Raw genomic sequence first — 19,769 nt, forward strand, 5'->3', positions numbered from 1 at the left:
ATTTGTATTAGGATACAGAGATAATACAGATCATAGAAGCTAGACATCGATTCTTAAATTAGATGCTTGCCTACTGAGAAGTAACTCTATCAATTATTGATACATGAAAGAACAATTATTACCAAGAAAAAACTTTGTTAGTGTTTAAAATGTATTTGTTTTTTCTGAATATAAAATATATCCTAATGTCAGAATACACTTTCAGTGTTTGGCTTTATTCACATGAACTGCTTTTACTTAGGAGGAAAAGATTCTATTTTTAGTAAAATACTAAGTACATTTTGATCCTGCACATGCCAAGTGTGCCTGCTTAAACACATTTTAAAGCCTGTACTTACTTTCTCTTCATGTACAACTTCAAACTTCCATGTGAGTAAGAGAGAAGCTTTTGTGTAAGGAATTCAAATATTTTTGGAGGTTCAGTAATCTTTTATTATTTCTGTTTCTAACTAATGTGATTGTTATTTTTAAAGAAGATAATTTGGGGGCTCCTGGGTGGTTCAGTCGGTTAAGCCTCTGACTTCAGCTCAGGTCATGATCTCACATTTGTGGGTTCGAACCTCGCATCGGGCTCTGTGCTGATAGCTCAGAGCCTGCAGCCTGCTTCCGGTCCTGTGTCTCCCTGTCTCTCTGCCCCTCCCCCACTCATGATCTGTCTCTCTCTGTCTCAAAAATAAATAAAACATTAAAAAAATTTAAGGAAGATAATTTGCCATAAGGTTTTATTTATGTCTTTCATGGTTTTCTTTTTTCTACTGGATCATCTATTCTTATCTTTAAATATAAAATTTATTTATGAGGATCAGTGATATTCACTTTGGTATTTTGTAAACAATTTTTGTGTGTGGGGGGAGGTTCCTCACATCCCTGTGGAGGACTCGGGTGTGTTATTGTCAATCCTCTTTCTTTATGGGATCTTTTTATCCGTCTCCCTGTAGGGCATCTTTCAGGTAGATGAAGTGGAAGTTAGTGATATATGTTGAAAAAAATGAAACAATGGAGACAAATAAGTGTAGCACAGAAATACTATTTTATATGTGAAAATCATTTGAGATTAGATTATGGGGACTCTGAATTAAAATGTGAGGGCTATAATCAGGCCAAAGTAAATGTTCTTTTAATGCACGATTCTGCAAGGGAAGCTGAATGCTTGGTTTTGTTCTTTCTAGATACAAAAAAGTTTACCCTGATTTTCAGCTGTGATCCAGCTGGTCTAAATATCTACACTGAAAAATTCTTAAGGGACATTCTTGAATTTAGGATTAGGATAAGATGGAAAGATTTATTTTAGGAATGATTGGAGCCATTTCCCTAAGAGAGACTATAAAGTTTACTGGAAATAAGTAATTCTATATAGCATATTACTTTATTACTTCTCAGTCCCTCTCTCTCTGGAAAAAAAGTCTTTGACAAGTTTGGAATGAGGCATTAGTTCAAATTGGGTTTGTTTGTTAATCTTTCACAATTATTATAACCACTTAGATGCGCCGTTAACTTGTTCCTTGCTTTTGGGCTGAAATACTTGTTCATGATTTTAACGCTCTGATGAATAATTCAAGTAGCTTAAGCCTTTGTATATATTCTTTTCCAAAGGACAGTTGTTAATTGTTGGTGTTGTTTGGCCAATTCCTGTGAAAGAGTTTGTTTCTCTTAAGTGCACTTTGCAGATTGCTGTGTGTTAAGGTGTTAAGAATGAGGTCTATGTGGTATGAACATTCTGCATTTTAACTCCACTTCTCTGTCTCAGCACTTTGGCAGGTTTTGTTGTCATATTTTCATGTTTTATCCGATTTTACTCCATATGCTAAGGGGATAAAAGCAATGTCTAAGCCCTTTTTGGTGAGATGAGTGAGTGGTAAAAATGGAGTCTCCTTATGTCCTGCACCATGATCCTCATATTAACAAAATGCCACTAAACAACCATCTAGTAATAAGAAATTAGGGTATTAGGACAGGCATTTAATTTCCCTATTCCCAGTTTTGGATGGCACATTTAGATGGAACCAATATAGGAATCTGATGCAAATCAACATTGCTCTTCCTCATTCTGTGATCCTGGGCTTGGCTTTTGAGTCCAGTGGAAAGTCCTAGGGAAATCACTGCTAGGTGTGGTGCAGGCATCATTTATGTTTAAAGGAGGTGTAATTAAGTTCATGAGGCAGATTTTTTTTCCTGGTCTTCTTCAAGATCCTTCTCTCATCTGTGACGATGCAACATTTGAAAAGTCAGCAGAGCATTTGTGTGGTTGTTATACGGTTGTGATCACCTGAGTTCCCATGGGCATCTTTTCATCATTCACCAGTACTCTTTCTCTGAAATTTATGGAAGAAATGTTCTAACATCCTGTCATCTCAGACTTCTACAAATTATTATGACATATATTGAGATTATTTTTATAGATTTGAGATCTGAAGCATGGATGTTGATGAAAATAATTATTACAATAATCACTCTGATTTTTATTCTCAGAGCAGGGGACCTGTTCCTCCTGATGCCAACTGTACCCCTGGGGCACCATCTAGCCCAGAGGGAACTTCTGGGACCGGGTACCCGGCCCAAAGAAATCTCCGCAGTTAGAGATAGGATCTCTCTCCGGAAGCCCTGCGGTTAGAGGTGGGATGATAGGCTCCCTCTACGAGGTTTTCCTCTTGCCCAGATACAGTACTCCGCTTCCCCAGCCGCTCTTTCTCCTTCCTTTGTCTCTCTGCAGAAGGGGATGCCTCCTCTCTGTGCCGCCGTGTCCTGGCCCGTTTTTAGCGCCCCCAGTTCGCAATCAGGCACCTATGAGGCTGTCTTCCTAGTAGACTCTGTCTCCTTTCCTCCCAGACTCGGGATTCAGAGTCCTCTGGCTTCAGGGCTTCTTAGTTTAACAGATGATGGGGGGAAGTACGGTCTCCCTACTTCTCCACCACCTTGACCTGTTACTTAGATTTTCATTCTCAAATAAAACCCGAACTTTTATGGATTTATCATCTTTCTGTGTTATATGGCTCACTTTATGTTGCAACTCAGACCTCACCTCACAATGTACAACGTCACTTTCTGCTTCTTTTTGTGACTTTGTGACAACGTTGATAAAGCCACTCGAATAATTAGAATCTAGTTCAACGTTTCTATTCTGAATAGAAATTGAGTAAATGAGAAGCCAAGAGTTTACTCTAAGTACTAGGAATTATGAAAATTGACCTTCCTTTTACTGATAGAGTAGTTATGTTATAGCAGATATTAATTCTGTGCCAGTATTCCTGGAGAAAACCAGGAAGAAACACGGGGCGCAGCCCAGGCCTCCTACACTGTGGACTGCATCCCAGTTTGATCGTGTGCAGGAGCTTTCTGTGTTAACTGCTCTGCGGGTTTCTCTGGCTGGCGGCGTAGGCCCCACCGGGCTGATACTCCTTGTCTGCCTGGCTGCTGCCTGCCCTGCTGGCTTTCACTGCAGGTCTTCCTCAGTTTGACTGGAGGCTGCTCACGGGTGCAGCGGACCACCCTGGACCCCTGAGTCTGGGGAGGACCCGTACTTACGCGGCCCACATGGTCCCCTGCAGCTTCTCGCGTGCTTGGTTCAGAAGCCCTTTTCCCAGGCTCCCCAGGAAGCTCAAATCTTGCTGTTCCTGTAGCGCAAGAACCAAGGGGAGTCACGGCTTCCTCAGCTGCATCCAGATTGATGTGCTGGCAGCCCTCGCGGTGGTCTCCTTCTCAAGCCCCCAAGACAAAGCAGGAAGAAAGGCTGGGCTGCTGGGAGATCCCCATAGATCTGTATGTTTTTATACTGTGTCCTCTCTCTTCTGAAACGTGGCCTTGAAGGGAACTGGGCAGAATTCAGAACCACCGTCTCCTCATTCTCCTTTGTCTCCGTCACCCCAGAAGCACTGCAAGATCGAACAGGCCAGATTTGCCTTTTCCTTCCTCTGATTAAATGCTTTTTCCTCACCACTCTGTTCTCATGCCTAAGACTTAGGATGGCCAGGCCTTTCCTCTGATAGGAGGAAAACACAAATAAAAACCAAACATGCAAATACAAAAACTGCTGTGTTCTGGCCTCCAGGCCTGGCATTGATTTGTTATATGAGAACTAAGAGAATTAGAACTTCCTTTCCCTCCATACAGCCTTGCTTACCAATCCCTTTTCTTTGGAAAAGTCTTACTTGAACTCCAGAAGGTAAATACGGAGTTTCTTTATATTCTCGATGCAACCATCCGACTGTCTGATGGCCTCCTGCTCTCTTTACTCCCCCTCACTCAAGGCCTTCTCACCACTCCTGGGGGTGATTAGCGAGTCATCTGTGCACAAACACAGAGAAGAATAAACATTTTATGTTCCTAATGTCTTCCCTGTTACATGAGTTATCATATTTCTGTGGTCTACATTGTCATTTCATATCATAGTTGTAGAAATCATATATATCAAGGGGTATTTGGAAGGGCTCTTGTTAGAATCTTTTCCCCTTATTTTATATGTGTAAGTTTGGATGAAGAACAATAAGATGTCAAATTCCAGGTAGTGAAGAACAGGGTTACAAATGGATTAATGTCAGAAAAAAAAATTGATCTTCATAACTCCAACACACCTTACCACATGATTTGTAGTCTAAAACGTATTAAAATATGGCTTTGACATCCTGAGTCACTAGGAGAACCCTGGAATTTTCAGTGTGTCAGTGTCTGTGCTTCTAAATTTGGAGTCTTAATATTACTTGACTATCATTTTCTTTTTCTAATTAATATCTGCAAACATAGACTTTCATCCCAAATTCCACAGAATTTTATTTGTGATTAAAAGAAGAAATCAAATCTGTTCTCTTTGTGAAGATAGAAACCTGATGTTTTATTTATGATATGATTAAAATTACTAAGTGACTTTTTTATCCAAAGCAAAGCATAATAGTATAATCATCATGAGTCCATATACTTACTTTTATAGATTTTTTTAAACTTTTGGTCCAGAGATAGGAGAGTGATGTTAAAAGTGACCGAGGTACCATGTCCAATCCTCCTTCAGTTGAAATAGAGAGGTCATCTGGTTTAGTCTTCTTCAGTTCTTGGCAATAACAAAGGAAAAATTAATAAGGCCAGTCATGAAGGCAGTTTCTGACCTCAGGTACTCAGATACAGTGACTAAAGCTTAAAGAACAACTTGAATGTGACATACAGCAGGAAGATGAATGGGAATAGGAACCCAGAAGTGTGTCGTGTTTAGTCCCTTGAGAATATCCCTTATTTTTCTAGGTATAGGGGCAGAGTACAAGTATTTATTTCAGAAAACATATTTTAATTACTATGAGAACATGTTGCATTAAAATGAGATTGCACACATTCTCTGTCCAACCTTCTTTCCACACATACTCTAACCCCACCTTACTGGCCATTCCTGTGAAAGGTGTTTCATAGCCAAAGGAAGGCAGTCCAAGTGTGTTAAATTTTTTTAGAGTAAAGTTAGCCAAGGATATCCTGTAAAAACAGATTCAAACATTTGAATCTAATCTCTAGAGCCAGTTTTAAAATTAGATCTTTAAACAATCTTTAGAACACTAAAGAAATAAAAAATCTCAGTGGTGACTTTTTTTTTTGACTTAAGACTATCAACATGTATTGCTTTAACAATCTTAGCTATTTTCTGTCCCTTTTTCTGACAGAAAAAGGGCTCACATTTTTTAGCTAGTTCTTAAGAAAACTAAAACATTTATGAGAGATGGAATAGAAGCCCATGGTTTATGTCTTCAGAAAGTATGAAATTATTAATGGTCGGTTTCAGACAAACACTTTAGTACATTATTGACACAAGATACATTATTTTGGTTTATTGGGTATTCAATATGTGCATCCAAGAGTATAGTATACTTCAATAGATTGGTAAAGAAGTATATAACTAAATCAAACTGTTATGTAATTAGCATTATAATGGCTGATTTAGAAAACATATTTTGTGACTTTATGTCAGTGAAAACTAGAGTGGTTGAAGGCCCATGTAGAAATCCTATTACATCAGTGATCGTTTTTATTCTTTTGAGCAGCAGGCAGAGGTTTATTAGAATATAAGATCAGAAAGGAAGGATAGTGTGAAAGCTCTCTTTACAGAGAGGGGACATTCTAAAGTGAATACTCTAGGGATATTTTTATACAATAAATCATTCAACCAGGTTGATTCAATGTCTATGGTGTTATTGAATGGTAAACACTTTTTTTCTTTAGTGTAGTTTTAGCTCAAAGTCTTACTGTTAAGAAGTTCTGTGACCTATGTCAAGTTACTTAACCTATGTGAAGAAACTTTTTTCATCTTTGAGACAGAGAAAATAATAGCCCTTACTTCAAAGGAGTGTTCTTTGAATTAAACTAATATTGATGTGAAGCAGTTAGTTTTAGCTCTTAAATCTTACTAAGTACACAATAAAAGTTACCTCTTAGACCTATATTATGACTATCTTTTCCTTTTGTAGTAGTTTCAAAATCTTACAAGTTCATCAGCTGTTTTTCTCTGAGCATGTGTTTTGTTATGTTTTTATTAAAGCATCACTTTGTTTTTCTCCCTTTGGTATCATGCATGCTCTCTCTTGTGTTTCTACTTTCAGTTTCTAGGAAATTTCTCTTCACTAAAATTTCCCTAGGGGTGCCTGGGTGGCTCAGCTGGTTATGTGTCAGTCTCTTGATTTCAGCTTAGGTCATGATCTCACAGTTAATAATATCAAGACCCATGTCAAGTTCCACACTGAATGTGGAATCTGCTTGAGACTCCCTCTCTCTCTGTCCCTCCCCCCACTTGCATTGCACATGTACTCTCTCTCAAACAGTAAATAATAAATGAACAAATATATAAATAAATAGATTTTTCTGAGATGATGAAAATGTTCTATATCAGTGCTATTCATATTGTAGCCATTGGCCAAGTGTACTGAGGTGTGACCAGTGGACTGAGGAACTGGATTTTTAATTTTAATTTTAATCAGTTTAATTTAAAGTGCTGCATGTGATTAATTGCTTTTGTAATGGACAGCACAGGTTAAGAATTTGCATTATGGCGTATATCTTCCTAACGGTTTTCAAAGTTCTTTCATAAGCCTATTTCATTGGAGTCTCCGAATTACATGACACAGAATAGGTAGGATTACTCCAATTTTTCCTCTTTGCTCAACATTGCTTATTCAAAATCTAGCACAGAAGCTAGCACAGAGGTCTTCAATAAATACTGATTGAACTAATGAATGATTGAACCTGATAGTCAGGAATGTTAAGTACCTTTAAAACTAAACAGAAGAAGCTTTCAACTGAAATTTATCAGGAAGGTCCAAAATGAAATGTTCTACCATGTAGGATAGCCATTGTGACACATAATAAAGCCTATAGTGTTAAGGATTCAAGGGAGAAAATGACAAGGAAGATCATCCAAAAAGAACTCTTCTCACCTCAGGTGTCTGTCAAATGCAGACTATGTAATGAAGTCCCCCGGTGATGGTTTGAGGGCACTTCATTACCTAGTCTATTTGAGCATCAGAAGATGGGAGTTGAACGGAGCTCAGGATTGGGATGCATTGCATAGAAGAGATTGTTGGGTGCTCCAGATTTAGGATGTAGACTATGCTTATTGACTTAGTGGCTATCCTGTCACACATTTCTTCCTATTATTCTAGAGACATTCATTTTCCATCTTTACAAGCTTTCATAAAGATGCTCATGGGTCCCAAGTGGGAAATGCAGAGTGTACAGATAGATACAGGTCTCCTCTATCTTCATAAATATTTGACTGGAATTTTGGCCCTTTTTCCCCTTTGTAAGTTTTTTTCTTAATCACCATTATTGCCAAATTTCTGTAAAGAACGTATCTCCTTTTACTCCCTCCTTCTTATCACTTCATCTCTCATCCAGCTCCCCCTGAGCTTGGCTGCCGTCCTCAGCATGTTATGTAAAGAGTTTCTCCCAGAAACTCCCAAATTTCAACAGATTTTTCTTCTCGGAGCCTGTTCTCTTGGACCTCTTCATCATACTTGAAGTGGTCCAGAGTTTTCTGTTATCTTGGCTTCTGTAGCTGCCTTACCCCTTCCCACCTCTGGGCAGTTATTTTGGCTCTCTTACCATTTTGTAGGGCATTTCCTCTCATGCTCAGTTTTGTCCTACATAATTTCAAGAGAGCTTCAAGTATCATCTTCATTGAATATCCAGAAGTGGTTTTTGGTGTGGGTTTTGGAGCCTTCCAAACATGACTTTAAATAATAGCTCTGCTATGGATTAGCTCTGTGACCTTAGGAACTTGGGACAACTTCTTCAGATACCACTGCCTCATTAATAAAATGGAAATTCCGCTTACCTCAAGGTGCTGTTAATGATGCGCTGCCATATACAAGATGGGCAGCCACCCTATAATCTCTCTCATGGCTTCCCCTATGTGTTTTTTACCACTGCCCAAAACAATAGTTTGTGTCCTCTTCTTACAGGAGAGGCCAGTTCATACTAGATTTCAAAGACCTTATTTTTACAAGTTAAAAAAAATAAAGCAAAATGTACTCACTGAAGTGAAACAGGATGATATGTCTTTCGGAAGATCTGTCTGCCCTCCACGTGGGGTACAGAATAAAGGAGTGGGGCCATGCAGGCCGTTTGGAGGTTACTGGAGTAATCTAGGCGAGAGGTGATGACAGCATCCAATGTGTCTACTCTCATGTGACAAAGGAGGAGGGGGTGGGGTTTCATGCATTTTAAGAAGCAGAGCAGGCTGTTTTTACAAGGGCTACTTTCAGGTATTGCTGTTTGTCATCATTATAGCCATTAGATTGTTAATATTTATTTATTTATCTATTTATTTACTCATTTATTTATTTAAATTTATTTATTGTTTAATTTACATCCAGGTTAGTTAGCATATGGTTCACAGTGATTTCAGAAGTTGATTCTTTAGTGCCCCATATCCATTCAGACCACCCCCCACAACCCCTCCAGCAACCTCTGTTTGTTCTCTGTATTTAAGAGTTTTTTATGTTTTGTCCCTCTCCCTGTTTTTATATTATTTTTGCTTCCCTTCTCTTTTGTTCATCTGACTTCACTCATATGAGGAATTTTAGATTTTTAACTTTTAAAATTTCAAAGTAACATGCACAACAGAATGCCTCTTACCATCGCTGACCCCTACCGAATCTCTGAGCATAGGATTCAGGGAATAGGAAGAGATAGAGGTTCTCTGTTACATGTATTATTTAGTTTTGTTCACTTGTTTTGTTTTGCTTTTTACAAAAGTATACATAATTTTTACAATATGTTTTGGAAATCATGAAATAATTGTAAGTATCCCAACATGGTGTGCTTCAAAAGAAATGCCACATTTAGGAGATACTCTTTTCTATATCTGCAATATCTTCTTGTCACTTCTAGTTAGTGTTTATTTTCCAGCTAGAGTGTCATTTTTCTTTTTTTTTTTTAAGTTCATTTTTTTCTTTGGAGAGAAAGAGTGTGCAAGTAGGGAAGGGGCAGAGACAGAGAGGGAGAGAGAGAGAAACTCAAGCAGGCTCCGCACCACCAATGCAGAGCCTGATGTAGGGTTCAAACTTAAGAACTGCAAAATCATGACCTGAGCCGAAGTCGGACGCTTAACTGATTGAGCCACCCAGGTGCCCCTAGCATGTCATTTTTCAATGGTAGTGTTTTCTTTCTTTTTTTTTTTTTCTGAATTTCTATAGCTTGTATCAATTCATTTTTACACCATGTCATACAGCGCTTATCATATGAATTATTTCGTATGTTTTTACTCTCGATTCATTGAAACCTGATTTTTATTGCTGGCTATTTGCAAAATAAATAACAAACTCTTTGAAGATAAAACTATGCTGTTCCATTTTGCTTTCTACTCAGCTTGCCTCTCTGTGGCATTAGCCTCTTCCTTTGGCTTTCACAACTTGACTCAGATTTTCTTCGTAGCTTCCTTTCTTGATAACTTTTCCTCTTCCCGTCTTTCTCATGCAAGTCTGTTTTTGTCTTCTTCTTTTTTCGCATTTTGTACCATTGGTGATCTGTGGGAAAATTGCCCACATTCCTCTCTTGGGCCCTCAGACTGTATATGTTCAACCACTTACTGCTGCCCTTGGCTATCCACAAAGAGCTTTAACCTAATTGTGGCCAACACTGAGCTTGTCTCTAACCAGCCACTTTCTCCTGTTCGATCCCGATCTTAGGGACCAGTTCCAAACATTCACTCAGCTTACCCTTCTGACTTTCCCATTCCTCTTCGATTTGGAAAGCAAGACTCATGAATTATACACCTAGAAGATTGTCAAAATAGCCTTCAGTCTTCCTTGCTTCTACTTTTATTCAGATTTTTTTGTTTATCAATACTGCAGCATCCTCCTATTTTCCTACTTCTACACCTGGCTAACTCTACTCCATTTTGAGACAGAATGTTACCAAAATTTGTGGAATATGTACACACACCGTGTTCATGTGTGCTTATGTGTGTGTGTGTGATGCACAAATGTATCACTATAGTTTATAGGACATGCCACGACATGTATTATAGGATGTCCACAGAGATAGAAGTGATAAAGAATATAAAATAGGTAACTTTGATAGAAGCTCTATTTTCCCCTCCACATTCCAGCAACTATTGTTATACATGTTTCCAATGTAAGTGCCCTGGAACCATGTTTTGGAGATTTTGCTGCTTTTGATTGAAGATGTAATGATCTTTGTAAACTAAAATACTTTATGTCACTGTTTAGTCTAAAATTCTTTAGTTATTCCCCATTTCCTACTGGATAATATACATATCATTGTCTTCCATGACTGGAACTGCGCTATCTTGGCTCTCTTACTTCTCATTGGGAATTGCTCCCACTCTCCACTCTTCACTCTGTACTTTGGCTCTACTGAACCCTGACCTCCCAAACACCTCACCTTCTTGTTTGTCTTTACATATGCTAGCCTACGTAGCTCTTCCTTTTGAAATGCTGGAAGATATCCTTCTATCAGACTTTACCTAGAAAATGTCAGAACATATTTTTGGGAAGAGAATAAATGTCTGCTGTGGATTTTCTAAGATCTGAAATGTAGAGACAGTAATATTTGTTTCATATCTGAGGACTAAATGAGATAATTCATTTCAACTCCTGGCACATATGGTTTGCCTTTTTAAAATTCATATCTAACTAATTTTGTCTAATCTCATCTAATAGTCTCCTTTGAGAATTAAAATAAACATCTGATTTTCCTTCAGTTTTCTTGCTTTTAATAATTTAAAGTAAGTATACTCTTTCATAACTAACATTGTATATAGTTGGAGAAGAGCCTACCATAACACAGATTAGAGAAGAAATTAGAAAACCTTTTGAGAAAATGCTGACTCTCATAAGAGAGTAATTGTTGTACATAAATACTTTCCAAAAAGTTGGACAGAATTTTTCTTTTCTAATGAAACTGTACTCTGTAAAACAGAGTTTCTTAGTTTTCAAGGGCACCAACTTTGTATGTATGTGAATATTTGTATTGTTCCTCTTCTCTCACAGAGCTTCTATAGTTTTTGAAGGGTTTTGAAAGGAATCCATTATTTTAAAAATTTGGGGGAATGACTGTCCTCAAGCTGTTGTAATATTCTTTGAGTTATTCAATCTGCTTTTCCAACCCATATGCATACATATACTAGGAACAAAAGGAGGGAGAAATGGATCTTATTTATGTAATGATACATGCTGCCTACCAACTAGTTGACTTTTAATGACAGAATACTAATTGAATGATGTATCTGTCCCTCATTAAATAAAAGCATAATCTTTCCCCACTCTGACATGTATGAGTAAGTTCAATAGTATAACTAGCTAAACTTCAAAAGCTATGTTTGGGTGAGAGGGAAACACGTCCCCAAATGCTTTCTTTCCCATAATGCAGAAAAAAAAAGAAAGAAAAAGATCTGAACGAGTAGGCTTCTTTTGTATTTAAAAATTTAGGAAATGTATGCCACAGAAATGGATAATGCTTAGGGTGAAGAGATCTTCATTATCTCAGCCAACAGTGGTCTTCAGAAGCAATGACATCATTGTTGATTCACTGACTTCAGAATTCAGGCAGGAGCCAGAAGCCTAGGAACTTAGGCAGCTTCTTTTTCAACACTGTGCAGAAAAGACGACACAAAGAGCCTCCCTTTGAGTCATGGCAGGCTTTGCGACTCCTTTCTTGGCCCTTTGTGAAAGCACATGACTGGACTTGTAGAAGATTAACCCCCTTAACATTTCTGTAAAAAATTAAACAGATGCAAAGCAGCTCCCCCACCTTTTTTCCTCTGTGTTGTGAATTAAGTATTATGGTGGGCAGTGAATTATTTTGAATTCCCTCAGAGAGGCCAGGGCAGTCAATGAGGACTGTGAATGAGGGACCTCTGAAGGGCTCAGTTGTGGGTTTTCTTGGGCTTTCACTGTTCTTTATAGCATTATTCCTCTGAAAGAGTTCCCTCTAAGAGAGGGGTCAGTCTAGAGACCTTTATAGTGCTTGAAGTAATCCACCCTTTAATCTGTTCCTTCCTGTGGGAAAATCAGTGTGGAAAAAAAAAAAAGAGTGTGTCAGTATTTAGGTCCAGATATAGACTGTTTGGGCTATTTATTTTCAATTTACTACTGTTCTTTGCATGAATATAGCTTGTTTTCAATTTAAGTTCTTTAATAAAGAAAAAAATTCCAAAAACTTAATACATAGTTTGTGCTAATTATTTGATATAAGTAAATGTGAAAACAGAAGAGGTGATGTGCTTGGCACTATTTCTTATCCTGGATTATCATTGTATTCATCCAGCAGACATTACATGTTTTTCTTAAAATAAGTGTATTCTAGTAAGTATATTCTTTATCTAGAGATAAAGGATCTCTACATTTTTTAAAGTCTTTAATTCTGAGTTTATGTACATATTCTGGATAAAAAAGGATGGATTATGTATTTTATCGTACCATGTCAAAATATTATGTTTGAGAGTAAGAAGATTTAGCTCTTGACTTTTAATGACAAAGTTGGTGGTGGTGAGAACACAAATAATGATTTCCTCTGGGAGTAAAATAATAGTTGGGAGATGAGATGGTGAGAGAAGATTTTTGCTTATTTTTTTGCTCAATTTTTAAAACACCATCATGCATTTATGTTTTATGTTTGAAAAGAAAAAAATTAAAACAACAAAAAGGAAATTCTAGTAGCCTAAAGGAAGTAGTGAAGTAGTTCAGGTTCTCCTGCATGTTCTCATTTCAAGTCCATAAAGATTTGATCTCTAAAAATATCTGTACCGTATGATCCAGTAATTCCACTATTGGGTATCTACCCAAAGAAGATAAAAACATTAATTTGAAGAGATATATGTGCCCTATGTTCAGTGCAGCATTATTTACAGTAGCCACATTATGGAAGCAACTCAAGTCTCCAATGGCAGATGAATGGATAGAAAAGATGTGGTGTATATATACAAGGGAATATTACTCAGCCATAAAAGTGAATGACACCTTGCCATTTGTGACAACATAGGTTGACCTAGATGGTGTTAAGCTAAGTGAAATACGCCAGCCAGAGATAAATACCACATAATTTCACTTATATGTGGAGTCTAAAAACGAAAACCAAACAAATGAACAAAGAAACATCAGAAACAGACCAATATATATACAGAGAACAAACTGGTGGTTGCCAGAAGGGGAGGGGAAAATAAGTGAAGGGGATAAAACGGTGCACACCTTTACACAAGCCAGTTATAAAACAAATCACAGAGACGAGAGGTACAGCATAGGGAGTATACTCAATAATATTGTTAAAAAGAAGAAAAAAGAAAGATGATATTCATGGCAGGTTCCATTTCCAACCTAAAAACTCCAGATCATAGGAAGAAGGAAAGGAAGTGTGGAATACTATTTCCATTGCAAAATATCTGAAAGATAGAAGTAGCATGTTTTCTGGGAGCAACCTTTTGAAGATGAAGTGTGCATCAAAATTTCCTTTCTAGTACCTGACCACTAGAAAGAAATCAAGTTAGCTACATCATTAATTTTGAAATAATGTGGAGTGGGAAAAAAAGTGAAAAAAGAAATAAATTGGCATTAAGCAAAGAAGTCAGTGAAAGAATTTCCTTTATCCCGTGACCTCTCTTTTCTTGCTTTTCTCCTTCTAGAATTATTCTTGGGAAAAAATGGGTGATGTGCTTTAAACCTAGCCAGCACCTTGACCTAGTATCTGTGTGAAGGGCATACATAATGAGAGTAATTTGAATTTTCAGGTAAAATGAATTTCCATACAAAATAATGTTATGACATAATCATGTAAGTTTTCCACTACTTTGGATTTAGAGGGTGGAATTTTTTTATTTGTAAGAAGGCAAGAAGAAATCGATGGGATAAGGTAGTGGTAGATGGGGCTATACTTAGGGAAAATGGCTTTAGAAATATGGGCACCCTAAGCTCATGCAGCAACAGGGCCACCATAGTAGGGATGGTGTGGAAGAGAGCAGAGTTGTGTTTGCCAACTCAATTTCCATCCTTGCTGCCCCTTCTCTTGTTCCTAGATGGAATGGTGAGGCTCAGGGACCTAGCTAGAGCGGCCTATCTTGGCTGAAACTTAGGAAGTCTGATCAGCATGTACAGTGGAAAGGGCTGGAGTCTCTAGGAGTCAGGAAGTAGGACTTCTGGTCCTCATTTGCCACTAGCACAGAGATCTAAGGGGCTTACTTCTCTGTTGTGCTTGTAATTACCCTCCAGATGAATACATTAGATTTTAAGCTCCTTAAAGGTTCTTTAGTCTTGGTGTTCAGCATAGGGCCTGGCACCTGAAACATACTCATAATATGGTTTTTTAAAGTTTGTTTATTTTGAGAGAGAGAGAGAGAATAAATGCAAGTAGGGGAGAGGCAGAGTGAGGGGAGAGAGGGAGAGAGAGAGAGAGAGAGAGAGAGAGAGAGAGAGAGTGAGAATCCCAAGCAGGCTTCGCACCGTCAGTGCAGAGCCCCATGTGGGGCTTGGACTCACGAACTATGAGATTATGATCTAAGCCAACGTTCAAACTTAACTAACTGAGCCATCCAGTCCCTCATCATAATATATCTTTTAAATGAAAAGAGTGAAAATATATCATTTTTCCGATTGCCCAAATAGGGTAGAGTTTGGTGAGTAGATTTAGTTGTTAGGTCTCCTAAGGCTCCTTTAAGCTCTTAGACCCAGATTTTAAGTTATCTAGTTTTTCCCCTACACAATCATCCCATCTGTAATAGCCTTGATATGTTATCATCCACCTTCTCTGCCTCAGTAACCATATCCTCACTATCACTGTATGGTTCCCTCATTTTCTTTCTTTTGCTCGCCCTATTTAGCAGGTTTCCGGTGTCCAGTCCTGCTTTCTTTAAGAAGGTTTTAATGAGGTTGAACTATAGGTAATTGCTACCGTGTAGGTCCAAAACAGTTGAATATTAACAAATTCATATGGTATAACTCTAGTTCATTATCCAAATTGTAGTCAGAGTGATGCTTTAACCATTTCAGTGACTTCTCATTATTCCTCTGCTCCTCTCCTGAGACCATCTACTCCTGCCCAAGCCCTTTCTTGTCCTGACTCACAAGGGCTTTGATGATCTGGCCTATTCTATGACCACCTATTAGTGGTAGATGCCAGAAATACATTCTCTTTTATTCACATTAATTCTTTGTCTCCCTGGTCCTATGTCCCCTCTCCTCTTTCCATCTGTCTTTCTGTCTCTCTCACTGTCAACAGTCCAGCTGTGCAGAAATTTCAGTTCCAGGACTGCTAAGCTTTCTCTTTGGTGTGGACCTTTAGGAATGCCATTTCTTTCTTTCTTTTTTTTTTTATAGACTTTATTTTTAGAGCAGTGGTTTTACAGAAAAAGTTTGCAGTAAGTACAGAGTTCCCATATGCTCCCACTCTCCCCATGTCTGTACACAGTGTCTCCCATTTGTTGAAATTGATGATCCAATATTGATAAAATATTATTTACTGAATTCCATTATTTACATTAGAGTTTACTTTTTGTTGTGCAATCTATAGATTTTGCCAAATACCTGTCATGAGTCAACTGTTACAGTATCATATAGAATAGATTCAATGCCCTAAACCCCGAGCTTTAGTATACATTGTGCAATGACATGATTCCCACAAACAGGTTAACACATCTCTCACCTCACATAGTTACTTTATTGTAGGGGGGCGGTGAGGGGCTTTAGAGCTCTTAACATCTACTCGCTCAGCAAATTCCAAGCCTATAAAACAGTATTATTAACTATAGTCACCAAACTGTACATTAGATCCTCAGGAAATGCCATTTCTTTTGCCAGAAATATTCCCCTCTTCCTTTCTCTCTTCTCAAACCCTAAACCTTGTTCTCTACCTTGGCCAAAACCCATTGTGGCAGTAGAAGAGAGGTAATATACACATAGTAAATAAACATAAACCATTTAGTATTTTAAAAGTGAAAGCTGCTATTAAGTGAGGAGTGTTCTTCTCTGTAAAGCATGTCTAGAGTCCCATTTAAATGATAGCACCCAAGACTGAACACACACCACAGATGTGGTGTGATGAACGAGAATGCAGCAGAAGTCTGGAAGATGAGTGCCCTTGTCTGGGGCCCTGCAATTTCATCAGCATGCTTTTCAAAGGCAGTTCATTATCCTTGTGAGCTCACCATGATTTTCCAATGCCCTGGACATAAAAGGAGTTAAAAAAAATGTCTGGCCTGAATTTCTGTTTTCTAGGAGCCCAGGAGAACGGGGTCATCACTGGGAAGTTAGGAAGGCCTGATAATTTTCAGGAACGATTCATTTTTTTTTAAATAGCTTTCAGTTATTTATAGAACAGCTTAGGAAATGAGGCACTTTCCCTGACAGGTGTTTTTGCTATGCTTTGGAATACTGGTATGGGAGAAATGCTACTGAAGCCTCCTTCTAATTCACAGGAGTAACATACCCTTTTGCTCCTTCCTGTATAATAACATTGGCTTTGCCAGAATTATGAGTAACCAGTATAGGAAACGTAGTTATTTTTGGTGAATATTATGTTTTCATAAAGTATGAGATAATAGGAAATGAAGTGGGTGAAATAACTAAAGTTAAAAATACAGGCTTTGGATCTAGGCTGCCAGGTGAATCTGGGCTCCACCTGAGACAATTTTCTTAAACTTGCAGTGCCTCAGTTTCTGCACATGTGAACTGGGGAAGGAATATTGTCTTTCCTGTTGGGTTCTTTCAAGAAATAAATGAGATAAGGTACTTAGAACAGCACCTGGTGCATCACCATCACCACCATAAAATGAGAGTACTTATTAAATATAAGTGGTCCTGCAGAATCCCAAGGGCTTTAAAAGAGTTGGCTAATTCATAGGGTAATTCTTTTTTTTTAAATTTTTTTAATGTTTTATTTATTTTTAATACAGAGAGAAAGCATGAGAGGGGGAGGGGCAGAGAGAGGAGGAGACACAGAACTGGAAGCAGGCTCCAGGCTCTGAGCTAGCTGTTAGCACAGAGCCTGACGCGGGGCACGAACCCACGAACGTGAGATCTGACCTGAGCCGAAGTCGGAGGCTTAACCGACTGAGCCACCCAGGCGCCCCTAATTCATAGGGTAATTCTTATGCAAGCCTTCTCAAATTAATACTGCAGGGCTGTGATCAGTCTATAAATTTTCCAGTACTTCCTACTTGCTAAAAGATGATTTTAGTTGTTATGTTACATTCTTTTTATAAGCTGAACTTTCATGAGCATCTTGAAAAAGCATAATGAGGAAGTATTAATTTGAAAACATAATTTGCACCTCTAGTGCATCTTAGATTTGGAAATATCTGAATTAGAAGTAGACACCAGAAATACATTCTCTTTCATTTGTATTTGTTCTTTGTCTCCCTGTCCTGTGTCCCCTCCTTCTCCCCATCTGTCTTTGTTTCTTTCTCTTTCTCTTCCCTGCAGTTATACATATGAACCTAGTTCTCCCTTTTCTCCCCGCCCCCATTATTAGGAAAATGTAACTAAATTGTAAGCTACGCTAAGGAACTACTATTACATTGGAATTCTAGGTAGTTTCATCTCTCATTACTTTGTAGATAGAATGTTTCTAAAATATGTAAAGAGCTTTTGTGGCGCTCTCCTTAGAATGATGTGTGAGGTATTCATGAATGATTGGCTGACTGATGAATATTTAGTATCGCTTTAGACTCTGATTCTCTTTCATGGCTCCCATTATCTCCATTGTTCCAAAATATTTGTTAGGATACTTATAAAAGTCACTTAATTGGACATACTCTTATAGACCTTACATTTTTTTCTATTAATCTTAGGACATATGGGTTGATTCACAGCTGTGTCTCCACTGCATAGTCCTTTCTAGAGGATATACTTTGATGAGAGATAGTTTCCCTTTTGTGTAATTTAAACTTTTTGTCCATTTGCTAATTTCATCTTTTAACTTAAATGAAATATTTCAAAGGTACAAAATGAAAAATAAAACTACAGCCACTAACTTATATATGCATCATAAGTTTAAATAGCTATGAATATTTTCCCATATGCTTTGGATCTCTCCTTTTTTAAAAAAAACCAAAACATATGGAAGGCCTGGGTGGCTCCACTGGTTGGGCGTCTGACTTCGGCTCAGGTCATAATCTCACAGTTTGTGGGTCTAAGCCCCGCATCAGGCTGTGTGTTGACAGCTCAGACCCTGGAGCCTGCTTCTTATTCTGTGTCTCCCTCCTATGCCCCTCCCCCCTCACTGTGTGTGTGTGTGTGTGTGTGTGTGTGTGTGTGTGTGTGTGTGTCTAAAAAATGAAAAAACATTAAAAAAAACATTATAGACATAGTGAAAGGCCCATTATTTATCCCTCTACACTCCTTCCTATTCAAGGGGTATCCATTCACAAATTTTAATAGAAATGATTCTTGTGAATGTTTTTATATTATTACTAGATCTGTGTGCAATATGAGTTATACATATAAAAAGAGGTAACACTGCAATCCTGAGATTGCAAGGTTGGCTCTTGGCTGGAATCCGAGAACTTGAATTTCAGGTTTCCACCGTTCCCAGGTGGTGCTCACTGTGCCTAAAGTGTATAAACAGTGTGGCGGATGCCGAGCACCTGTTTTCTTTCTGGGACTCTGGGATCTGGGTACGTGCCAGGGAGAGGTGGCCTACGTGACTAACCCCCAGGAGAGTCCTCGCACACTGAGTCTCTAATGAGTTTCCCTGGTAGATCCCTTTGCTTATTTGTGGTCACGACTCATGCTGGAGGGATTAGGCGTATCCTGTGTGATTCCACTCAGAGAGGACTCTTGGAAGCTTGTGCCTGGTTTCCTCTGGACTTCACTTCGTGTGTCTTTTCCTTTTGCTGATTTTTCTTTGCATCCATTCACTGTAGTAAGTCTTAGCCATAAGCGCAGTAAATTGTTAGGTCCTGGGAGTCCAGTGAATCATCAAACCTGAGGGTGTCTTGGAGGTCTTCCATCCTGACAGAATGCTGCCTTTATAGGTTAAGCTGCTGCAACATGAGATTCCAGAATGCAGTGATTTGAGCAAGAAAGAAGTTTGTATATAATGTAACAGTTTAGAGGTTGAAAGACCATTAGACTGACAAAGGTGAATGTCCAGGCAGCACGCATACGTCACTGAAGCATGCTAGGAAAAACACAGGGGAGAGCAGGGAGAGACTCCCTATTGTCCATCACATTCCAGGGCAGCACAAACAGCTCTGGCAGTCCTGATAGCAGGCTTTAGGGGGCATCTTCCCATTTTGGCACTAGTGCTTTTAAGCTGCACAATTACGGGCATGCAGGATCAGAGACCAAAACACA

The 19,769-nt window shown here is 38.4% G+C and overlaps 1 protein-coding gene across 1 annotated transcript in view; it reads left to right on the forward strand.

The window, feature by feature from the left end:
- ADAMTS3 (ADAM metallopeptidase with thrombospondin type 1 motif 3) overlaps positions 1 to 19,769 on the forward strand; it is a 249,462-nt gene that overhangs the window by 117,012 nt on the left and 112,681 nt on the right. The window lies entirely within an intron of this gene.

The sequence above is a fragment of the Suricata suricatta genome, chromosome 1 (assembly GCF_006229205.1).
Source record: "Suricata suricatta isolate VVHF042 chromosome 1, meerkat_22Aug2017_6uvM2_HiC, whole genome shotgun sequence".
NCBI lineage: Eukaryota > Metazoa > Chordata > Mammalia > Carnivora > Herpestidae > Suricata > Suricata suricatta.